Source organism: Chrysochloris asiatica, unplaced genomic scaffold (assembly GCF_000296735.1).
Source record: "Chrysochloris asiatica unplaced genomic scaffold, ChrAsi1.0 scaffold00299, whole genome shotgun sequence".
Lineage (NCBI taxonomy): Eukaryota > Metazoa > Chordata > Mammalia > Afrosoricida > Chrysochloridae > Chrysochloris > Chrysochloris asiatica.
The window spans coordinates 455120-463156 of NW_006408817.1; the positions used below are offsets into that span (position 1 = coordinate 455120).

Here is an 8037-nt window from a genome sequence, read left to right on the forward strand (position 1 = left end):
AAGGTATTGTTACCACAATAATGTATGCTGTCCACCAGTAACATCACATAGCAGAGTTCAGTCATGCACAGGAATTCCAGGAACTGACAATGAATTCTAATCTCTCTTTGGTCACACCATTATTGAATGACCTTGGGCAGGTCACCTAGCTTCAGCTAACTGCCTCAGATGCCTCAATAGGCAAAAACTTCCAGGGATTTATTGGATAAATTCCAAACTCCTTATACTACACAATCTTCCCTAAAAATGCCTTTGCAATGTTTAACTTGGGACAACCTATTAAAAATCTTCACAGGAAAAGTAGGCTTATTCCCTAAACAGTTCTCAGCAATGGTGTACAAAAGAGCTTCAACAAGTTTGTGGAAAATGGAATTAAAATATTGTGGAATTTTTCCATGTACTTTCTTGGAGCCCTCTTGTATTCCTATCCTCCAACAGAGAAGCCATTTGCCTCTTCTCTCTATATACTGATCTTTCAAGAAAGGCCAAATTTAAGTGAAAACTTAAAAGGCAAAAAAATGTTTAAAAATGTGACAAAGTAAAGTCTAGGAAGGAAAGTTAATATGTATATCATAGAACCAACATGATTTCAATAGGCTGAAACAAAGAGTTGAAACCAAGGAGAAATGATGCAATCTTTCAGCAAGTAGTTTTCAGTATGTGTTTTATAATAATCTTGGCAATGAGGATATAAAGATAATCCCTAGTATAAATTTAACAAGAAAAAAAAAGTCCAACATTACTGTTAACAATATCCATCACGATTATTATTGTTGTTGTTATGTGTCCTTCAGTTGGTTCCAATTTAACCTGCCCCTGTATAAGATTTCCGAGAAGCAGCTGGTGGGTTTGAACTGCTGACCTTGCTGTTAGCAGTCAAGTGTTTATCCTGCCAAGTCACATTAGGACTCCAAACACTACAATGTTGTTGTTGTTAGGTGCCATCAAGTCAGTTCCAACTCTTATCAACCTTATGCACAAAAGGATGAAACGCCATCTGGTCCACCATCTGGTCCTGTGACAACTTCAAAATTGTTTCACTTGATCCTATTGCTGCTGCCACTGTGCTAATCCACCTCTTTGGGATTTTCTTCTTTTTTGCTGAGCACCCACTTTACAAGCATGACATTCTTCTCCAGCAACTTGTCTCTCCTGATAATATGTCTGAAGTATGAGAGACAAAGTCTTACCATCCGGCTTCTAAGAAGCATTCTGGCTGTGCTTCTTTCAACAGAGATTTGTATGTTTTTCTGGTAGTCCATGGTACTTTTAATAATCTCCTCCAACACCATAACTCAAATGAATCAATTCTTCTATAATTTTCCTTATTTATTGCCCACCTTTCAAATGTATATGAGGTTATTGAAAATGCAATGGCTTGCATCAGGTGCACCTTTGTTCTCCAAACTGACATCTTTGCTATTGAACGCTTTAAAGAGGTCTTGTGCAACATATTTGCCTAATGCAATATGTCATTTGATTTCTTGATTGCTGCATCCACGAGTGTTAATTGTGGATCTAAGCAAATGAAGTCTTGGACAACATCAATCTTGTCTCCATTGGTAAGGATTTTGTTTTCTTTGCATTGGAGTGTAATCCATATTAAAGCTGTGGTCTTTGATCTTCATTAGCATTTTAAGTATTCCTTGCTTTCAGCATATCTCAGGTTGCTAAATGAGTCTTTTCCCAGTGTTGAAACCATGGTCTTCTTCATATAATACAGTTTCTGGGATCAACTTGTTCAACATACAGATTTAATGTTCTTATCATTAAATGCCATAGAGTCTGTTCTGACTCATAGTGAGCCTATATATAGTACTCTATGTAAGATATCCAAGGAGCAGAATCAGTAAGTATGGTGAAAGAATGCAACAATGCTCCACATCTTTCCTGATTTTTAAACCACTCAGTATCCCCTTGTTCTGTTCTAACACCTGCCTCTTGGTCTATGTACAGGTTCCTCGGGAACACATTTAAGTGTTCTGGAATACCCATTCTTCACAATGTTGTCCATAGCTTGATCCACACAGTTGAAAGTCTTTGCACAGTCAATAAAGCACAAGTAAACATATTTCTGGTATTCTGTGCTTTCACCTAAGGTGCATATGACTTCAGCAATGTGATTCCTAGTTCCACATTTTGTTCTGAATCCAACTTGAGTTTCTGGCAGTTCCTTGTGGATGTACTATTGCAGCTGTTTTTGAATTATTGACAACAAATTTTACTTGCATGTGATATTAATGATATGGGGTCACCTCAATTTGAAATGGGCACAAATATGAATCTCCTCCAATCAGTTAGCCACGTAGCTGTCTTCCAAATTTCTTAGCAAAGATGAGTGAGTGCCTCTAGTACTTCATAAGTTTGCTGAAAGATTTGAATTTGTAATCCATCGATTCCCAGAGCCTTATTTTTTGTCAACACCTTCAGAAGTAAGACATTGCTTGGATTTCTTCCTTCAGTAACATGAGCTAATGATCATGTGATACCTTTTGAAAAGGTTGAACATCAAGGTTTTCTTTTTGGTACAGTGACTTTGTGTATTCCCTCCATGTTTGTTTGTTTTGGGTTCTTTTTTTATGTTTTCTGCATCATTAAATATTTTGCCTGTTGTTATTATTGTTAGGTGCTGTTGAGTCAGTACAGACTCATAGCAATCTTATGCACAACAGAATGAAACAGTGCCTGATCCTATGCAAACCTCACAACCTTTGCTATGCTCGATCCATTGCTACTGCCACTGTGCCAATCCATCTCATTGGGGATCTTCCCCTTTGTCACTGACCCTCCACTTTACCAAGCATGAGTCCTTCTCCAGAGTCTGGTCCCTCCTGATAATATGTCTGAAGTATAAGAGACGTATTCGTTGGTCATCCCAGCTTCTAAGGAGCATTCTGATTGTATGTACTCCTTCCAACACAGATTTGTTTCTTCTTTTGACAGTGCATGGTACTTTTAATATTCTCCTCCAACACCATAACTCAAATAAACCAATTCTTCTACAGTCTTTCTTATTTACTATTCAACTTTCACATGCATATGAGGTTATTGAAAATACCATGGCTTGATTCAGGTGCACCTTAGTCATCAAACTGAAATCTTTGCCCTTGAACATTTTACAGAGTTCTTGACCAGCAGATTTGCCTAATGCAATATGGTATTTGATTTCTTAACTGCTGCTTCCTTGAGTGTTGATGGTTGTTCTGAGCAAAATGAAATCTTTGACAACTTACATCTTTTCTCCATTTATCTTAATATCATTTATTGATCCAGTGATGAGGATTTTTGTTTTCTTTACATTGAGATGAAATGTAGCCTTTGATCTTCATAAGTATTTTAAGTGCTCTTCGCTTTAAGCAAACAAGGTTGTATCATCTGCATATCGCAGGTTGTTAATGAGTCTTTCTCCAATCCTGATACCATGTTCTTATTTATATAATCCTGCTTCTTGGATTATTTGCTCAGCATACAGATTGAGTTAAATACTGTGAAAGAATATGACCCTGGTATATATCTTTTCTAATTTCAAACCATAAAGTGATCCCTTGTTTTGCCTCTTGGTCTATGTACAGGTTCCTTGTGAGCACAATTAAGTGTTCTAGAATATACATTCTCCACAATGCTGTCCACAGGTTGTCATGATCCTCAAAATCGAAGCTTTTGTGTAGCCAAAAAAGAGCAGATAGACATCTTTCTGGCCACCTCTGCTTTCAACAAAGATCCCTCTGACATCAATAGTGATCTCCCTTTTTCCATGTCCTCATCTGAATCCAGTTTGAAACTCTGGCAGTTCCCTGGCAATGTACAATTGCCACCGTTCTTGAATTATCTTTAGCAAAATTTTATTTGCATGAGATATTAATGATATTGTCTGAAAATTTCCACATTCTGTTACATCATCCCTCTTTGTATGGGCACAAATATGGATCTCTTCCAATAATTTGTCAAGGTAGCTGTCTTCCAAATCTTGACATAAATGAGTAAGCACCTCCGGTGCTACATCAGTTTATTGAAAGATTTCAATCTGTTTTCCATCAATTCTTGGAGCCTTTTTGTCAATGCCTTTAGTGCACCTTGGACTTCTTATTTCAGTATCACTGGTTCTTGATCATATGCTACCTCCTGAAATGGTACATTGACCATTTCTTTTTGGTACAGTGTCTCTGTGTATTTCTTCCATCTTCTTCTTCTTTTTAAATGTTTTATTGTAAATTATGTGATAGTTTACATGGGAGAACATTAGCTTTACATTCATCCTATTATATATTGTTTCATTGCCATGGTTACAATCCCCTCCATGCATCATCAATGAACCAATTCCATCTTCTTTTGATGTTTTATGCTACATTTAATATTTTGTCCATGTTGTTGTTGTTAAGTGCTGTCGAGTTGGTTCCATAGAATCCTTCAATATTGTGGGTCGAAACTGAATTTTTTCCTTCAGTTCCCACAGCTTGAGAAATGGTGAGTATGTTCTCTCCCTTTTGATTTTCTAACACCAGGTTTTTGCACATTTCATTATAATATTTGATCTAGTGGGGATCATATCAATTGATGCAGAAAAGGCAACCATTCCTGATAAAAATCCACTCAACAAAGTAGGAATTGAAGGAAAATTCCTCAACATCATTAAAACCATATATACAAAACCAACAGCATACATTACTCTCAATGGAGAGAAAGCCTTCCCTCTGTGAACAGAAACCAGACAAGGATGCCCCTTGTAACCACTACTATTCAATATAGTGCTGGAAATCTTAGCAAGAGGTATACGGAAGAAAGGGAAATTAAATGGATGCAAATTGGCAAAGAGGAAGTAAAACTCTATTTGCAGACAATTTGATGCTATGCATAGAAAACCCCAAAGACTCAATAAAAAAGCTACTAGGCCTCATTGGAAGATTCAGCAAAGCGGCAGGATATAAGATTAACATAAAAAATCAATTGGATTCCTCTATACCAAAAATGACAGCGCTGAAAAGGACATTAGGAAAGCAATACCACTTACAATAGCTACCCAAAGGAAGAAATATCTAGGAATAAATGTAACCAGAGGAACAAAACACCTATATAAAGAAAACTACAAAACACTACTACAAGAAACCAAAAGAGACCTACAAAAATGGAAGAATGTACCATGCTCTTGGATAAGAAGACTTAACATTGTGAAAATGTCAATATTGCCTAAAACAAATTACACATATAATGCAATCCCAATCCAGATTCCAATGACATTCTTAAAGAGATGGAAAAAACAATTATAAACTTTATATGGAATGGAAAGAGACCCAGGATAAGCAAAGCACTACTTAAGAAGAAAAATAAGGTTGGAAACCTCTCACTCCCCAACTTCAAAATTTATTACACAGCTACAGTGGTCAAAACACTTGGTACTGGAACAATGAAAGATACATTGATCAATGGAACTGAATCAAGAATCCAGAAATTAACCTAGCCACATACAGCCAACTTATTTTTGACAAAGTACCTAAGTATATCACATGGGAGGTGCAGTCAGTACTGGAACACGATATGCAAAAGATTGAAACAAGACCTTTACCTCATGCCTTATACAAAAACCAACTCAGCATGGATTAAAGAACTAAATGTGAATCCCAAAATTAAGAAGGCCATCATTGAAAAAATAGGGAGCAATATGAGGGCACTAATTCAGGGAATACACAGACTACCAAAAATTTTGAAAACTACACAAACAAAAGTGGAAAAAATAGATGATTGGGACATACTAAAAATAAAATCTAACGTGCATCAAAAGAGTTCACCAGAAGAGTAAAAAGGGAACCCACAGAATGGGAAAAAATATTTTTCAATGATGCATGAGCCAAGGGACTCATTTCTAAAATATATAGGCAACTACAACACCTCTATAAGAAAAAGACAAATAATCTAATTAAAAAATGGGCACAGGACATGAACAGACACTTCACCAAAGAGGAAATTCAGGCAGCCAACAAACATATGAAGAAATATTCACATTCACTAGCTATTAGAGAGATGCAAATCAAAATAACTATGAGATATCATCTCACACAAGCAATAACAATAAAGTTCAAAAAAGTAGGATATGGAGAGACTAGAATGTTCCTGCATTGCTGGTGGGATTAAAAATGGTCCAACCTCTCTGGAAAGCAATATGGCATTTTCTCAGAAGGTTGGAAACAGAAATATCTTATGATCTAGAAATTCCTCTACTTGATATTTACTCACAAGAAATATGAGCCATAACACAAGTAGATTTATATACACAAATGTTCATAGCAGCACTATTTATAATAGCAAAAAGATGGAGACGGCCTAAGTGCCCACCAATGGGAGAATGGATAAACAAACTGTGGTACATACACACAATGGAATATTATGCTACCTTGAAGAACAACAAGGAAGCTTTAAGCTATCACATAATAACATGGATGAACTTTGAGGACATTATGTTGAGTGAAATTAATTAGTCGCAAAAAGAGAAATACTGCATAGGATCCTACTGTAAAAGATTAGGAAAAACAACCCTTACTAAAGTGGGGAGAGGTGAATTCTTTGCTAGTTACTGGGATGTGGGGGTTGGTGTGAGGAGAGGGAAGGTAAGGGCGAGCACAGGGTAACGATACAGGATAGGTTGGGTGTTAGGGAGGCAATACACAAGAAGGGGGAGGAGAATTAATGAACAAGGTGGATGGGAAAACAATTAGGCAGGTTTGCATGAACTAAGTGGGACAGAGGGAAATAATGATACATGCACAACCTTGGAACAACAGGGCTCTGGGATGCAGAGATTGAGACATGGTTGGAATGGGCAAAAGGGGGTAAATAATGTTAAGATGCTTGGTTGTCTTTTGAATCTTGGTTTCCCTGACATAGCATTATAAAACAGACACTTGAGGGGTAGAGAAAGGAATAACCAGAAATATCACCATAGAAAGCTTGTAAGTCCATCTTCTGTCTACAACTGATTGGAATACCTAAAATGGGACTACAGTGTGTCCAGTGAAGAAGATGTCCTGCAGAGCCTCTGCATTACATAAGACCATAGGTGGAATCCTGAACCTCACCCGGAATCTTCTGAGGTGGTAAATTTCCACCTGAAAGGACAAACAGACCACCCTGGAGCGACTAGAATAACAGAAGATACTTCTTGAAAGAAAGACCAACAGGAAAAGTACAAAACAATAACATCAGTCTGAATGATTACTACAAGAACAAACAAGTTGCTTGCCCAGGAGACATCAAGGCAAGTGGTTCTGTCCCCTCAAGGAAAACTCCCTTCCAAGACCAAGACTCAGTGGGAATACACAAGCAGACATATGCTCTAATTGGTGACCACGTTACTCACTGATAAGAGAAAGTGAGGGGAAAACAGCAGTGAAACTGTGAGCTAAGTCCTACAACGTTCATTAGACTCCTGTGAACCTGGTTGTAGACATTGTTGGCCAACAGTGTGGCAAGACCTGGGGCCTCTTGGGCCCAGAGTCAGTGACATAGCCACAGAGGACCAGAGTGGAGACTGAAGTATCCAACTGATAAGAAGAGAATGCATATGCATAAGAACACCCACACTTGCAGATAATACCCACTTGTCCTGGCTTCAATGGTTGGATGAACAGAGCTCAACTAGAAGAAGAAAGAAGAGGAAAAAGAGAGTAAGCTGATACAATCAGTGTCCAACTATTCTTTTTTAAGTGGTACGATCAATGTCATCAGTGGTGGAAATGGATGGACATTTTAATATAAAGAGAGTGCTGATGCTTGTTAACTTATCCTTGTGTGTGTGTGTGAGTGTATACGTATACACAGAGACAAAGAGCCCTGGTAGCATCGTGGGTTATGTGTTGGACTGCTAACAGGAAGGTCAGCAGTTTGAATCTACCAGTTGCTCCATGAGAGAAAGATGAGGCTTTCTGCTCCAATAACGATTTATAACCTGGGAATCCCTATAAAGGGGTGCTAGGAGTTGGAACCAACTTGATAACATATAGCATGTTGTTGTTGTTAGGTGCCATCGAGTCAATACTGACTTATAGC

The 8037-nt window shown here is 37.7% G+C and overlaps 1 pseudogene; it reads right to left on the reverse strand.

Moving 5' to 3' along the window:
- The window catches only part of LOC102829151, a 68783-nt pseudogene that overhangs the window by 21021 nt on the left and 39725 nt on the right, over positions 1–8037 (reverse strand).